The sequence below is a fragment of the Carassius carassius genome, chromosome 28 (genome assembly GCF_963082965.1).
Source record: "Carassius carassius chromosome 28, fCarCar2.1, whole genome shotgun sequence".
Taxonomy (NCBI): Eukaryota; Metazoa; Chordata; class Actinopteri; order Cypriniformes; family Cyprinidae; genus Carassius; species Carassius carassius.
The window spans coordinates 18,483,583-18,497,729 of NC_081782.1; the positions used below are offsets into that span (position 1 = coordinate 18,483,583).

Consider the following 14,147-nt stretch of genomic DNA (forward strand, 5'->3'; position numbering starts at 1 on the left):
GGAGGGTGGTTATTTTTTTGTGTGATTTTTGTACAATGGACGGATTATTGGCAAACCACACTGGACAGGCTGGAGAGACACGCATGGCAAACGACCTTGGACTGGAGTATCGACAACGAGCAGGACACGGTAAAAAACAAGATGCAAGAAATAAAGTTGGTGAAAGGAAATACTTGAAGGAGGCAACTGTGATTGTGAATGTGGAGAACGTAAATGAGGTGAGAGCTGTGGATATTATTAAAGCGGTGACGGAAAAATGTGTATATGGTAAAATTTTAGCACTAAGGCCAAGATAAGGAAAGGAATCTGAACTGACAATGGAGAAAGAAGAAACATGTGATGAACTGACTGAGGGATTGTTAATTAAAAGAGTGAACTGTGAGATAAAGAAACTGCAAAATAGAGATTATGTTGTTTCCTTCATGCACCTGCCCGTCTACCTTGATGATAAAGACATTTTTAGAAAATTGGAGGGATGGGGAGTTAATCCCATTTCAAAATTAAAAAGAAGATGCTACCCAGGCACTGAAATAGAGGATGGAACAAGGTTTTTAAAAGTGAGATTCCCCAAGGAGGTGGCATCATTGCCCTACAGCACAAAGCTGGAAACAGCAGAAGGGCCGCAGTACTTTAGGGTGATGCACAGCCACCAGGTGAAGACCTGTAAGCTGTGCATGAGCCCGGATAATCTGCTTAAAGAATGCCCTGAATTTAAGTGTCACAAGTGCGAGGAAAGGGGACATTTCGCAAGGGATTGCAATGCGGTCAGATGCCCGGAGTGTCAAAAGATTTTAAACAAGTGTGAGTGTTGGATGGAGGGAGAGGAAGGAGGTCTGAAGCATCGGGTGGACGGACAGGTGCATGAAGGAAACACTGAAGAGGAAGGAGATATTGATGAAGGACAAGGGGATGTAGGATTACCACAAAAGGAAACAGAAGGAGGAACAGGCAACCAAGAGGAAGAAGAAGAAGGAAAAAAGAATGATATGGATGAGGAACAAACAGCAGAACAGAATACCCAATGGACAGAAATGGAAATATCGGACAGTTTTAAAAATCTTTTGGATAATGTGGAGAGTGATGGACAAGGAATGTATGATCAAAACAAAGAAATGGACATTGAAGAAGAAACAAGGATGGACAACATGGGAAAAGACAGAGGTGAGAGGACAAAGTAGAAGAAGAACATTAAAGGTAAAACCAAATGTGGAAAATGCAAGAAAAAAGTTAATGACAAGGGGCCGAGTAAAAAGTGTAAACAGATATGAAGTATTAAGAGGGCTGGAGGGAGAAGATGGAAAATAATGGTTTTTATGTATTTATTTTTATTTATTTTAATGGTTTTAAGTTGTGTTACTTTTAATGCAAGGGGATTGATGGACATGGGTAAATTTGAAAAGGTGAAAGAAATGTGTAAAGGAGAGGATGTGATTTTATTACAAGAAACTAACTGGAGGGAAGAGTACATGACTGAAATAAGGAAAAGGTGGAGTGGAGAGATTTTATATAACAATGGTGATGGGAGGCATGGAAGAGGAGTTGCAATTTTAATAAAAGAAAACTGTGGGGTATCATGTAAAACAATATATAATGACATAGATGGGAAATGTATTGCGGTTGAAATCGAGTATGAGGAGAAAAAAGTTATTGTAGTTAATTTTCATGCACCGACTGTAGAGAATGAAAAGAAGGAATATTTTAATGTATTAAGAGATTTGTTAAAAAAGCATAAAGAAGTTATTATGATGGGTGATTTTAATACCGTTTTCAGTAAATTAGAAATGGGTGAGGGAATGGTTTTTAAAAATGATAAAGGAAGAAAAGAACTGAAATTATTAATGGAAGAAAATAATATGATTGATGTATGGAGAGAAAGAAATGAAAAAAAGAAAGAATATTCAAGGAGGCAATTAGTAGGGAATTTTATGTGTAAGACAAGGATTGATTTTATTTTGTGTACAAGGAACATTGAAGGATTTATCGGTAACATTAAATATGAAGAATCAAGCTTAAGTGACCATAAACCAATTTTTTTGCAAGTAGACTGGAGTTCAGTGAAAAGAGGGCCGGGTGTATGGGTTTTAAATGTAGAGGTTTTGAAGAATGAGGAGTATGTTTTAAGTATTAAAGAAATTATTGAAAAAGAAAAGGAGAATGAAATGTACAGTGAAGATAAAAGGATATGGTGGGAAAATGTTAAATATTTAGTTAAAAAATTCACAATAAAGTATTGCAAATTAATACAGATATGTAAGAGAAAGAAGGAGAGAGAAATAAGAGAAAAATTGGAAAAGGAATTAAATGAGAATGGGAAAGATATACAAAAAATAAAAGAATTGGAAGGAATATTAAAAAAAATGGAAGAGAAAAAATATGAAGGAGCAAGACTAAGAAGTAAAGCTAAATATACTGTGGAGGGAGAAAAATGTACAAAGTTTTTCTTTGATCTAGAAAAAATAAGAGGGAAAGCTGGAATGATTAAAGAAATAAGAGGAAAAAATGGTGTAGTGGTGGAAACAAATGAGGAAATATTACAATAAGTAAAAGCATATTATGAGAACCTGTTTAGTACTGAGGGGTTGAAGGAAGAAGAGAAATTAGAGTTACTTAAGCAAATAAAAACAACAGTAGGAGAAGTAGACAAAAAAGAGTGTGATGAAGAGATAAGAGAAGAAGAGATAAAAAGAGCAATAAGTGAATTAAACAAAAATAAAAGTCCAGGTATAGATGGTTTGGGGAGTGAATTTTATATTGGTTTTAAAGATTTTTTAACCAGTATTTTAAAAGAAGTATATGAAGAGATCTTTAAAAAAGAGGAAATGAATCAGAGAATGGGGATGGGATTCTTAAAGTTGATATATAAAAGGAAAGGAGATAAAGTAGACTTAAAAAATTATAGACCAATTCCAATGTTGAATACAGATCTGAAAATTTTAACAAAAGTTTTAGCCAACAGATTGAAAGAGGTAATGCCAACCATAATTGAAACAAATCAAGTGTATGGAGTTAAAGGGAAAGATATAGCGGACACAACTTTAAGTATAATAGATGGGATAAGATATATGAAAGAAAAAAACTAAAAAGGATATGTTATTAGTTTGGATTTCGAAAAGGCTTTTGATGGAGTGGAGCATGAATATTTATTTGGAATTTTAAGAAGGTACGGGTTTGGGGAAAATTTTATCAAGTGGATTACAATTTTATATAGGGGAGCAATAACAAGAATACAGTATAATGTTTTTTTTAACTGAATGTTTTAAAATTACTAGATCAATAAGACAAGGATGTCCATTATCAGCGCTTTTATATTCTTTAGTTGCAGAACCATTGGGATTAGCTATTAAAATAGACGAAGACATAAGAGGGATAAACATTGAAGGAAGTGGGGGAAATGAAAAAATATTTCAATATGCAGATGACACGACAATAATAGTTAAAGATATAGAGAGTGTTAATAAAGTGATGGAGGTAGTACAGATGTTTTGTAGGGGATCAGGAGGTAAGATAAATGACGAAAAAACTATATATATGAGATTTGGAGGAGTGACTGTTTTAACAGAGTATTTTCATTTTAAAGAAACAAAAGAAATAAGGATTTTAGGTGTTCTAATGGGAAAAGAAGAAAGGAATGTTAAAGAAAAAATGTGGGAAGAAATAGTAGGAGGTATTGAAAGAAGGTTAAATTTTTGGAAATTGAGGACATGAAGTTTAAAAGGGAAGGTTTTAATTTTAAATGTGTTAATGGTGTCAAAGTTGTGGTATGTTTTATATGTGACTGCTATGCCAATGTGGGTGGAGAAAAGGTTGAAAAAATGTTTTTTTTAGATTTTTTATGGAATAGTAAACCGTCAAGAAATGCATATAGTACATTAAAAGGAGAAGTAGGGAAAGGAGGGATGGGATTAATTGATGTTGAACAGAGAAAAAATAGCTTAAGAATTAAAATAGTAACAAAATATCTAGATGATGGTCACAAAACTGCATGGAAAAAGACAATGGAATATTTTTTAAACAAATGTGGGGATTTTAACATGGGGGATGGGATTTTATGGATGAAAACAAAGAATTGGATGACAGAGTGCTTACCAGAGTTTTATAGGGAAATGTTTAGTGCCTGGGGAAAATTTTTAGATAGACTTGAGTATGATCCACATGGGAGAGAAAACATTTTAAATCAACCTCTGTTTTTAAACCAAAAGATTTTAAAACAAGACAAAGGAATTTTTTTAAAGAAATGGATGGAAGTGGGGATAACAAGAGTGAGAGATGTTTTGTATGAATTTAAAGAAGGGTTTTTACCAACACAATTTATTGTAGATGCAATGGGGAAGCACAAGAGGATTACAGTGAACAAGTAATAAAAAATAAATATGAAATCATTAAAAATGCAATACCTAAAGAGTGGATAAAAAGAATAGAAAGTATGGAAGGAGAGCCAAAAGAGAAATGTATTCATGTGAAATTAGGGGAAAAACTGTATGATTTTAAGGAATGTACTGTGAAAATGATTTATTGTGCTTTTAGAGATGATGTTTTTAAAGAGCCGATTGCAAATGGTTACTGGGTGCAGAAATTCAAAGATTTAAAAAAAGAGTGTATATGGAGAAACATGACGGGGAAATGTGTGGAAACAAAATTGGAATGTTTGGAGTATTTTATAAGGCATAAAGTGTTTTTTTCTGATGTTATTTTAAATAAAATAGGAATGGAAGAAAATGCTCTGTGTAAAGTGTGGCAGGAAGAGGAAGAGGGGATTTTACATATGTTTTTACATTGTAGAGAGCTAGAGGACTTTTAAAGGAAATGTAAATGTTTAATTAAAGATGTGACTGAGGAGTGGGATGAAAATGGAATGGAATGGAACAGAGTTGTGATGTTTGTTTGGGAAAAAAAGTGTCAAAACAAAAGTTTCATTAATCTGTGTGTAATGCTAATGAAAAGTGCAATATGGGACAGAAGAAATGTGGCTAAAAAGGAAAAAATTGTGTTGGATGTTTGGAGGGTGTTTAAAAGAAAAACAGAATTATATATTGAAAGATTGTATGTGTACTTTAAAGGTGTAAATATGTTAGACTCTTTTTATGATGTTTTTACCCCAAAAGTTTATTGTGTTTTAAATGATTTAATGTGGAAGCTGCCAGGAAGTGAAGGAGATTTTTAAATTATCTATGTAAAGGAAAGATGTGTAATGTAGAGTTATGTAAAAACAATTGTCTGTATTTTCTATTGATTGTGTTTAATCTATTGTATTTTATTGATTTGAAATTTCTTAATAAAAAAAAACAAAAAACAATCAAAGCGCTTGTCTTATAAACAGGAGATCCTCGGTTCGATTCCCAGCGGTGCCTTTTAACAGGTGGCTCTGCTCTGTGGGTTCTTTCTTGAAAAGGAAGCCCTTACAGATCCTCCACTTTTCCAACCACATACCAATTGCAGAGAGACCCACATATCTTGTCGTTCCCGCTCCCCAAATGCCTGAACTCAATTCAACGGACTGGCACAAGCCAGGAAAAAAAAGCTCCACACATTGGACTATTAGTCTGCGGTTTGAGGCCATATGACATTTTTGGGTTTGGGTCAAAACAGATTGGTGACTTCTGGCCTTTCGTTTATTATTAAATTGCACGCTTATGCCCTCGTGCAACAGAAAGTTGTGAAGAATCTCATAAGCTGACCAAGCCGTGGACCTGGTGCCGTGGCTTAGTTGGTTAAAGCGTCTCTCTTGTAAACAGGAGATCCTGGGTTCAAATCCCAGCGGTGCCTTTAGCATCCCTTGTGTGCCTCAAGCATGTGCTTTTCTGAGATCGGACTGCAAACAGGGATAGCAAAGGCAGCAGGCAATTCCATTTCCAAATCAGATCCTGATAATGCTGATGCTCTTTTGAACAGGTCAACAGATGCTGACAGGCTCTGTGGCACAATAGATAGCAAACTGGACTTCTAGAATGCCAGATGAGGGCATTCAAAGGTTAACTAATGGCACTTGGCCAACAATCCCAGAGGCTAGCTGGCCACCCCGAATCAGTTGTCAAAAAAACTACATTTTGGGCTGTGCAGAGCCTGGCCGTTAGCCTCTTATCTGGATGCTTTAATCCTCTAAGTGCCGCTCCCTGGGAGAGTGTGTGCTGGTTGGCGCCGTGGCTTAGTTGGTTAAAGCTTGTGTCGTAAATAGGACATACTGAATTCAAATCTCAACACTGTCTTTGCTGGTAGTCAAATACCACCTTGGGTTTTGCTTTGCGCAATCAGGCGGTACAGAGGAGCGTCAGAGCAGCATGCGATTTCATTTGTCAACCACCCCTCAGCTGCTGCCGAAGAATTCTGACCCAAGTCAACAATACAGCAAGGCGCAGTGGCTTAGCTGGTCTAATCGCTTGTCTTGTAAACAGGAGATCCTGGGTTCGATTCCCAGCGGTGCCTTTTAACAGGTGGCTCTGCTCTGTGGGTTCTTTCTTGGAAAGGAAGCCCTTACAGATCCTCCACTTTTCCAACGACATACCAATTGCAGAGAGACCCACATATCTTGTCCTTCCCGCTCCCCAAATGCCTGAACTCAATTAAACGGACTGGCACAAGCCAGGAAAAGAAAGCTCCACACATGGCTCTGTGGCGCAATGGATAGCGCATTGGACTTCTAGACTGCAAGATGAGGCCATTCAAAGGTTGTGGGTTCGAGTCCCACCAGAGTCGTTACTTTTGTCATTCTGTTAATGGCGCTTGGCCAACAAACACATATGCTCTCTGGCTACCCCTCCAGAGTTATAAAACAAGTAATATGCAAGTTGGTGCTGTGGCTTAGTTGGTTAAAGCGCCTGTCTAGGAAACAGGAGATCCTGGGTTCGAATGCCAGCGGTGCCTTTGCTGGTGATCAAGTGCCGCCTTGGGCTGTGAGGTTTTGCTCTCTGTAAAAAGGGGGTGCAGAGGAGTGTTAGAGCAGCATGCAATTTAATTTGCGAACCACCCCTCAGATGCTGCCGAAGAATGCTGCCCAGAGTCATCTCAGCAATGCAGCATGGCTCAGCTGGTCAAAGAGATTGCCTTGCAAACACGTGATCCTTGGTTTAGGACTGCTGCAAGCCTGGAAGGAGCTACTGCATGTGGCGCAGAGTGTAGCGCATTGGACTATTAATCTGTGGTTTGAGGCCATATGAAGTTTGTGGGTTTGAGTCAAAACAGATTGGTGACTTCTTGCCTTTCGTTTATCATTAAATTGCACGCTTATGCCCTCGGGCAACAGAAAGTTGTGAAAAATCTCATAAGCTGACCAGCCCGTGCACCTTTGTCCTCACTGCTGGATATTTTGATAAACTTACTCACTATCGGAGTGCTCTACTTGGTGCCGTGGCTTAGTTGGTTAAAGCGTCTGTCTCGTAAACAGGAGATCCTGGGTTCAAATCCCAGCGGTGCCTTTAGCATCCCTTGTGTGCCTCAAGCATGTGCTTTTCTGAGATCGGACTGCAAACAGGGATAGCAAAGGCAGCAGGCAATTCCATTTCCAAATCAGATCCTGATAATGCATATGCTCTTTTGAACAGTATAACAGTTGCTGACAGGCTCTGTGGCACAATAGATAGCAAACTGGACTTCTAGACTGCCAGATGAGGGCATTCAAAGGTTAACCAATGGCACTTGGCCAACAATCCCAGAGGCTAGCTGGCCACACCGAATTAGTTGTCAAAAAAAACATTTTGGGCTGTGCAGAGCCTGGCCGTTGGCCTCTTATCTGGATGCTTTAATCCTCTAAGTGCCGCTCCCTGGGAGAGTGTGTGCAGGTTGGCGGCGTGGCTTAGTTGGATAAAGCTTGTGTCGTAAATAGGACATACTGAATTTAAATCCCAGCACTGTCTTTGCTGGTAATCAAGCACCACCTTTGGTTGTGTGGTTTTGCTTTGCGCAATCAGGCGGTACAGAGGAGCGTCAGAGCAGCATGCGATTTCATTTGTCAACCACCCCTCAGCTGCTGCCGAATAATTCTGACCCAAGTCAACAATACAGCAAGGCGCCGTGGCTTAGCTGGTCAAAGCGCTTGTCTTGTAAACAGGAGATCCTGGGTTTGATTCCCAGCGGTGCCTTTTAACAGGTGGCTCTGCTCTGTGGGTTCTTTCTTGGAAAGGAAGCCCTTACAGATCCTCCACATACCAATTGCAGAGAGACCCACATATCTTGTCCTTCCCGCTCCCCAAATGCCTGAACTCAATTCAACGGACTGGCACAAGCCAGGAAAAAAAAGCTCGGCACATGGCTTTTTGGCGCAATGGATAGCGCATTGGACTTCTAGACTGCCAGATGAGGCCATTCAAAGGTTGTGGTTTCGAGTCCCACCAGAGTCGTTACTTTTGGCATTCTTTTAATGGCGCTTGGCCAACAAACACATATGCTCTCTGGCCACCCCTCCAGACTTATAAAACAAGTTATGTGCAAGTTGGTGCTGTGGCTTAGTTGGTTAAAGCGCCTGTCTAGTAAACAGGAGATCCTGGGTTCGAATCCCAGCGGTGCCTTTGCTGGTGATCAAGTGCCGCCTTGGGCCGTGAGGTTTTGCTCTCTGTAAAAAGGGGGTGCAGAGGAGTGCTAGAGCAGCATGCAATTTAATTTGCGAACCACCCCTCAGATGCTGCCGAAGAATGCTGCCCAGAGACATCTCAGCAATGCAGCATGGCTCAGCTGGTCAAAGAAATTGCCTTGCAAACACGTGATCCTTGGTTTAGGACTGCTGCAAGCCTGGAAGGAGCTACTGCATGTTGCGCAGAGTGTAGCGCATTGGACTATTAATCTGCGGTTTGAGGCCATATGAAGTTTGTGGGTTTGAGTCAAAACAGATTGGTGACTTCTGGCCTTTCGTTTATCATTAAATTGCACGCTTATGCCCTTGGGCAACAGAAAGTTGTGAAAAATCTCATAAGCTGACCAGCCCGTGGACCTTTGTCCTCACTGCTGGATATTTTGATCAACTTACTCACTATCGGAGTGCTCTGCTTGGTGCCGTGGCTTAGTTGGTTAAAGCGTCTGTCTCGTAAACAGGAGATCCTGGGTTCAAATCCCAGCGGTGCCTTTAGCATCCCTTGTGTGCCTCAAGCATGTGCTTTTCTGAGATCGGACTGCAAACAGGGATAGCAAAGGCAGCAGGCAATTCCATTTCCAAATCAGATCCTGATAATGCTGATGCTCTTTTGAACAGGTCAACAGTTGCTGACAGGCTCTGTGGCACAATAGATAGCAAACTGGACTTCTAGACTGCCAGATGAGGGCATTCAAAGGTTAACTAATGGCACTTGGCCAACAATCCCAGAGGCTAGCTGGCCACCCAGAATCAGTTGTCAAAAAAAACATTTTGGGCTGTGCAGAGCCTGGCCGTTGGCCTCTCATCTGGATGCTTTAATCCTCTAAGTGCCGCTCCCTGGGAGAGTGTGTGCAGGTTGGCGCCGTGGCTTAGTTGGATAAAGCTTGTGTCGTAAATAGGACATACTGAATTTAAATCCCAGCACTGTCTTTGCTGGTAATCAAGCACCACCTTGGGTTGTGTGGTTTTGCTTTGCGCAATCAGGCGGTACAGAGGAGCATCAGAGCAGCATGCGATTTCATTTGTCAACCACCCCTCAGCTGCTGCCGAAGAATTCTGACCCAAGTCAACAATACAGCAAGGCGCCGTGGCTTAGCTGGTCAAAGCGCTTGTCTTGTATACAGGAGATCCTGGGTTCGATTCCCAGTGGTGCCTTTTAACAGGTGGCTCTGCTCTGTGGGTTCTTTCTTGGAAAGGAAGCCCTTACAGATCCTCCACTTTTCCAACCACATACCAATTGCAGAGAGACCCACATATCTTGTCTATCCCGCTCCCCAAATGCCTGAACTCAATTCAACGGACTGGCACAAGCCAGGAAAAAAAAGCTCCACACATGGCTGTGTGGCGCAATGGATAGCGCATTGGACTTCTAGACTGCCAGATGAGGCCATTCAAAGGTTGTGGGTTCGAGTCCCACCAGAGTCGTTACTTTTGGCATTATTTTAATGGCGCTTGGCCAACAAACACATATGCTCTCTGGCCACCCCTCCAGAGTTATAAAACAAGTTATGTGCAAGTTGGTGCTGTGGCTTAGTTGGTTAAAGCGCCTGTCTAGTAAACAGGAGATCCTGGGTTCGAATCCCAGCGGTGCCTTTGCTGGTGATCAAGTGCCACCTTGGGCCGTGAGGTTTTGCTCTCTGTAAAAAGGGGGTGCAGAGGAGTGCTAGAGCAGCATGCAATTTAATTTGCGAACCACCCCTCAGATGCTGCCGAAGAATGCTGCCCAGAGACATCTCAGCAATGCAGCATGGCTCAGCTGGTCAAAGAAATTGCCTTGCAAACACGTGATCCTTGGTTTAAGACTGCTGCAAGCCTGGAAGGAGCTACTGCATGTTGCGCAGAGTGTAGCGCATTGGACTATTAATCTGCGGTTTGAGGCCATATGAAGTTTGTGGGTTTGAGTCAAAACAGATTGGTGACTTCTGGCCTTTCGTTTATCATTAAATTGCACGCTTATGCCCTCGGGCAACAGAAAGTTGTGAAAAATCTCATAAGCTGACCAGCCCGTGGACCTTTGTCCTCACTGCTGGATATTTTGATCAACTTACTCACTATCGGAGTGCTCTGCTTGGTGCCGTGGCTTAGTTGGTTAAAGCGTCTGTCTCGTAAACAGGAGATCCTGGGTTCAAATCCCAGCGGTGCCTTTAGCATCCCTTGTGTGCCTCAAGCATGTGCTTTTCTGAGATCGGACTGCAAACAGGGATAGCAAAGGCAGCAGGCAATTCCATTTCCAAAACAGATCCTGATAATGCTGATGCTCTTTTGAACAGGTCAACAGTTGCTGACAGGCTCTGTGGCACAATAGATAGCAAACTGGACTTCTAGACTGCCAGATGAGGGCATTCAAAGGTTAACTAATGGCACTTGGCCAACAATCCCAGAGGCTAGCTGGCCACCCAGAATCAGTTGTCAAAAAAAACATTTTGGGCTGTGCAGAGCCTGGCCGTTGGCCTCTTATCTGGATGCTTTAATCCTCTAAGTGCCGGTCCCTGGGAGAGTGTGTGCAGGTTGGCGCTGTGGCTTAGTTGGTTAAAGCTTGTGTCGTAAATAGGACATACTGAATTTAAATCCCAGCACTGTCTTTGCTGGTAATCAAGCACCACCTTGGGTTGTGTGGTTTTGCTTTGTGCAATCAGGCGGTACAGAGGAGCGTCAGAGCAGCATGCGATTTCATTTGTCAACCACCCCTCAGCTGCTGCCGAAGAATTCTGACCCAAGTCAACAATACAGCAAGGCGCCGTGGCTTAGCTGGTCAAAGCGCTTGTCTTGTAAACAGGAGATCCTGGGTTCGATTCCCAGCGGTGCCTTTTAACAGGTGGCTCTGCTCTGTGGGTTCTTTCTTGGAAAGGAAGCCCTTACAGATCCTCCACTTTTCCAACCACATACCAATTGCAGAGAGACCCACGTATCTTGTCCTTCCCGCTCCCCAAATGCCTGAACTCAATTAAACGGACTGGCACAAGCCAGGAAAAGAAAGCTCCGTACATGGCTCTGTGGCGCAATGGATAGCGCAATGGATAGCGCATTGGACTTCTAGACTGCCAGATGAGGCCATTCAAAGGTTGTGGGTTCGAGTCCCACCAGAGTCGTTACTTTTGTCATTCTGTTAATGGCGCTTGGCCAACAAACACATATGCTCTCTGGCCACCCCTCCAGAGTTATAAAACAAGCAATATGCAAGTTGGTGCTGTGGCTTAGTTGGTTAAAGCGCCTGACTAGTAAACAGGAGATCCTGGGTTCGAATGCCAGCGGTGCCTTTGCTGGTGATCAAGTGCCGCCTTGGGCTGTGAGGTTTTGCTCTCTGTAAAAAGGGGGTGCAGAGGAGTGTTAGAGCAACATGCAATTTAATTTGCGAACCACCCCTCAGATGCTGCCGAAGAATGCTGCCCAGAGTCATCTCAGCAATGCAGCATGGCTCAGCTGGTCAAAGAGATTGCCTTGCAAACACGTGATCCTTGGTTTAGGACTGCTGCAAGCCTGGAAGGAGCTACTGCATGTGGCGCAGAGTGTAGCGCATTGGACTATTAATCTGTGGTTTGAGGCCATATGAAGTTTGTGGGTTTGAGTCAAAACAGATTAGTGACTTCTTGCCTTTCGTTTATCATTAAATTGCACGCTTATGCCCTCGGGCAACAGAAAGTTGTGAAAAATCTCATAAGCTGACCAGCCCGTGGACCTTTGTCCTCACTGCTGGATATTTTGATAAACTTACTCACTATCGGAGTGCTCGGCTTGGTGCCGTGGCTTAGTTGGTTAAAGCGTCTGTCTCGTAAACAGGAGATCCTGGGTTCAAATCCCAGCGGTGCCTTTAGCATCCCTTGTGTGCCTCAAGCATGTGCTTTTCTGAGATCGGACTGCAAACAGGGATAGCAAAGGCAGCAGGCAATTCCATTTCCAAATCAGATCCTGATAATGCTGATGCTCTTTTGAACAGGTCAACAGTTGCTGACAGGCTCTTTGGCACAATAGATAGCAAACTGGACTTCTAGACTGCCAGATGAGGGCATTCAAAGGTTAACCAATGGCACTTGGCCAACAATCCCAGAGGCTAGCTGGCCACACCGAATCAGTTGTCAAAAAAAACATTTTGGGCTGTGCAGAGCCTGGCCGTTGGCCTCTTATCTGGATGCTTTAATCCTCTAAGTGCCGCTCCCTGGGAGAGTGTGTGCAGGTTGGCGCCGTGGCTTAGTTGGATAAAGCTTGTGTCGTAAATAGGACATACTGAATTTAAATCCCAGCACTGTCTTTGCTGGTAATCAAGCACCACCTTGGGTTGTGTGGTTTTGCTTTGCGCAATCAGGCGGTACAGAGGAGCGTCAGAGCAGCATGCGATTTCATTTGTCAACCACCCCTCAGCTGCTGCCGAAGAATTCTGACCCAAGTCAACAATACAGCAAGGCGCCGTGGCTTAGCTGGTCAAAGCGCTTGTCTTGTAAACAGGAGATCCTGGGTTCGATTCCCAGCGGTGCCTTTTAACAGGTGGCTCTGCTCTGTGGGTTCTTTCTTGGAAAGGAAGCCCTTACAGATCCTCCACTTTTCCAACCACATACCAATTGCAGAGAGACCCACATATCTTGTCTATCCTGCTCCCCAAATGCCTGAACTCAATTCAACGGACTGGCACAAGCCAGGAAAAAAAAGCTCCACACATGGCTCTGTGGCGCAATGGATAGCGCATTGGACTTCTAGACTGCCAGATGAGGCCATTCAAAGGTTGTGGGTTCGAGTCCCACCAGAGTCGTTACTTTTGGCATTCTTTTAATGGCGCTTGGCCAACAAACACATATGCTCTCTGGCCACCCCTCCAAAGTTATAAAACAAGTTATGTGCAAGTTGGTGCTGTGGCTTAGTTGGTTAAAGCGCCTGTCTAGTAAACAGGAGATCCTGGGTTCGAATCCCAGCGGTGCCTTTGCTGGTGATCAAGTGCCACCTTGGGCTGTGAGGTTTTGCTCTCTATAAAAAGGGGGTGCAGAGGAGTGCTAGAGCAGCATGCAATTTAATTTGCGAACCACCCCTCAGATGCTGCCGAAGAATCCTGCCCAGAGACATCTCAGCAATGCAGCATGGCTCAGCTGGTCAAAGAAATTGCCTTGCCAACACGTGATCCTTGGTTTAAGACTGCTGCAAGCCTGAAAGGAGCTACTGCATGTCGCGCAGAGTGTAGCGCATTGGACTATTAATCTGCGGTTTGAGGCCATATGAAGTTTGTGGGTTTGAGTCAAAACAGATTGGTGACTTCTGGCCTTTAGTTTATCATTAAATTGCACGCTTATGCCCTCGGGCAACAGAAAGTTGTGAAAAATCTCATAAGCTGACCAGCCCGTGGACCTTTGTCCTCACTGCTGGATATTTTGATCAACTTACTCACTATCGGAGTGCTCTGCTTGGTGCCGTGGCTTAGTTGGTTAAAGCGTCTGTCTCGTAAACAGGAGATCCTGGGTTCAAATCCCAGCGGTGCCTTTAGCATCCCTTGTGTGCCTCAAGCATGTGCTTTTCTGAGATCGGACTGCAAACAGGGATAGCAAAGGCAGCAGGCAATTCCATTTCCAAATCAGATCCTGATAATGCTGATGCTCTTTTGAACAGGTCA

General features: G+C 42.8%; 20 non-coding genes across 20 annotated transcripts; all 20 read left to right on the forward strand.

The window, feature by feature from the left end:
• The first annotated feature begins 5,689 nt into the window (after positions 1–5,689).
• Positions 5,690–5,763, forward strand: trnat-ugu (transfer RNA threonine (anticodon UGU)). Its single transcript has one exon. It is a non-coding gene; the product is annotated as a tRNA-Thr (tRNA).
• A 583-nt stretch (positions 5,764–6,346) lies between these two features.
• On the forward strand, positions 6,347–6,420 carry trnat-ugu (transfer RNA threonine (anticodon UGU)). The gene has a single exon. It is a non-coding gene; the product is annotated as a tRNA-Thr (tRNA).
• Positions 6,421–6,600: 180 nt separating this feature from the next.
• Positions 6,601–6,690, forward strand: trnar-ucu (transfer RNA arginine (anticodon UCU)). The gene is given in 2 exon segments: positions 6,601–6,637; positions 6,655–6,690. It is a non-coding gene; the product is annotated as a tRNA-Arg (tRNA).
• A 94-nt stretch (positions 6,691–6,784) lies between these two features.
• Positions 6,785–6,858, forward strand: trnap-agg (transfer RNA proline (anticodon AGG)). The gene has a single exon. It is a non-coding gene; the product is annotated as a tRNA-Pro (tRNA).
• A 477-nt stretch (positions 6,859–7,335) lies between these two features.
• trnat-cgu (transfer RNA threonine (anticodon CGU)) lies at positions 7,336–7,409 on the forward strand. The gene has a single exon. It is a non-coding gene; the product is annotated as a tRNA-Thr (tRNA).
• A 589-nt stretch (positions 7,410–7,998) lies between these two features.
• Positions 7,999–8,072, forward strand: trnat-ugu (transfer RNA threonine (anticodon UGU)). Its single transcript has one exon. It is a non-coding gene; the product is annotated as a tRNA-Thr (tRNA).
• A 352-nt stretch (positions 8,073–8,424) lies between these two features.
• trnat-agu (transfer RNA threonine (anticodon AGU)) lies at positions 8,425–8,498 on the forward strand. The gene has a single exon. It is a non-coding gene; the product is annotated as a tRNA-Thr (tRNA).
• Positions 8,499–8,975: 477 nt separating this feature from the next.
• Positions 8,976–9,049, forward strand: trnat-cgu (transfer RNA threonine (anticodon CGU)). The gene has a single exon. It is a non-coding gene; the product is annotated as a tRNA-Thr (tRNA).
• A 589-nt stretch (positions 9,050–9,638) lies between these two features.
• Positions 9,639–9,712, forward strand: trnat-ugu (transfer RNA threonine (anticodon UGU)). The gene has a single exon. It is a non-coding gene; the product is annotated as a tRNA-Thr (tRNA).
• A 180-nt stretch (positions 9,713–9,892) lies between these two features.
• Positions 9,893–9,982, forward strand: trnar-ucu (transfer RNA arginine (anticodon UCU)). The gene is given in 2 exon segments: positions 9,893–9,929; positions 9,947–9,982. It is a non-coding gene; the product is annotated as a tRNA-Arg (tRNA).
• Positions 9,983–10,076: 94 nt separating this feature from the next.
• trnat-agu (transfer RNA threonine (anticodon AGU)) lies at positions 10,077–10,150 on the forward strand. Its single transcript has one exon. It is a non-coding gene; the product is annotated as a tRNA-Thr (tRNA).
• A 477-nt stretch (positions 10,151–10,627) lies between these two features.
• Positions 10,628–10,701, forward strand: trnat-cgu (transfer RNA threonine (anticodon CGU)). Its single transcript has one exon. It is a non-coding gene; the product is annotated as a tRNA-Thr (tRNA).
• A 589-nt stretch (positions 10,702–11,290) lies between these two features.
• trnat-ugu (transfer RNA threonine (anticodon UGU)) lies at positions 11,291–11,364 on the forward strand. The gene has a single exon. It is a non-coding gene; the product is annotated as a tRNA-Thr (tRNA).
• Positions 11,365–11,544: 180 nt separating this feature from the next.
• On the forward strand, positions 11,545–11,646 carry trnar-ucu (transfer RNA arginine (anticodon UCU)). The gene is given in 2 exon segments: positions 11,545–11,593; positions 11,611–11,646. It is a non-coding gene; the product is annotated as a tRNA-Arg (tRNA).
• A 94-nt stretch (positions 11,647–11,740) lies between these two features.
• On the forward strand, positions 11,741–11,814 carry trnat-agu (transfer RNA threonine (anticodon AGU)). The gene has a single exon. It is a non-coding gene; the product is annotated as a tRNA-Thr (tRNA).
• A 477-nt stretch (positions 11,815–12,291) lies between these two features.
• Positions 12,292–12,365, forward strand: trnat-cgu (transfer RNA threonine (anticodon CGU)). The gene has a single exon. It is a non-coding gene; the product is annotated as a tRNA-Thr (tRNA).
• Positions 12,366–12,954: 589 nt separating this feature from the next.
• On the forward strand, positions 12,955–13,028 carry trnat-ugu (transfer RNA threonine (anticodon UGU)). Its single transcript has one exon. It is a non-coding gene; the product is annotated as a tRNA-Thr (tRNA).
• Positions 13,029–13,208: 180 nt separating this feature from the next.
• Positions 13,209–13,298, forward strand: trnar-ucu (transfer RNA arginine (anticodon UCU)). The gene is given in 2 exon segments: positions 13,209–13,245; positions 13,263–13,298. It is a non-coding gene; the product is annotated as a tRNA-Arg (tRNA).
• A 94-nt stretch (positions 13,299–13,392) lies between these two features.
• Positions 13,393–13,466, forward strand: trnat-agu (transfer RNA threonine (anticodon AGU)). Its single transcript has one exon. It is a non-coding gene; the product is annotated as a tRNA-Thr (tRNA).
• Positions 13,467–13,943: 477 nt separating this feature from the next.
• Positions 13,944–14,017, forward strand: trnat-cgu (transfer RNA threonine (anticodon CGU)). Its single transcript has one exon. It is a non-coding gene; the product is annotated as a tRNA-Thr (tRNA).
• Positions 14,018–14,147: the final 130 nt, after the last annotated feature.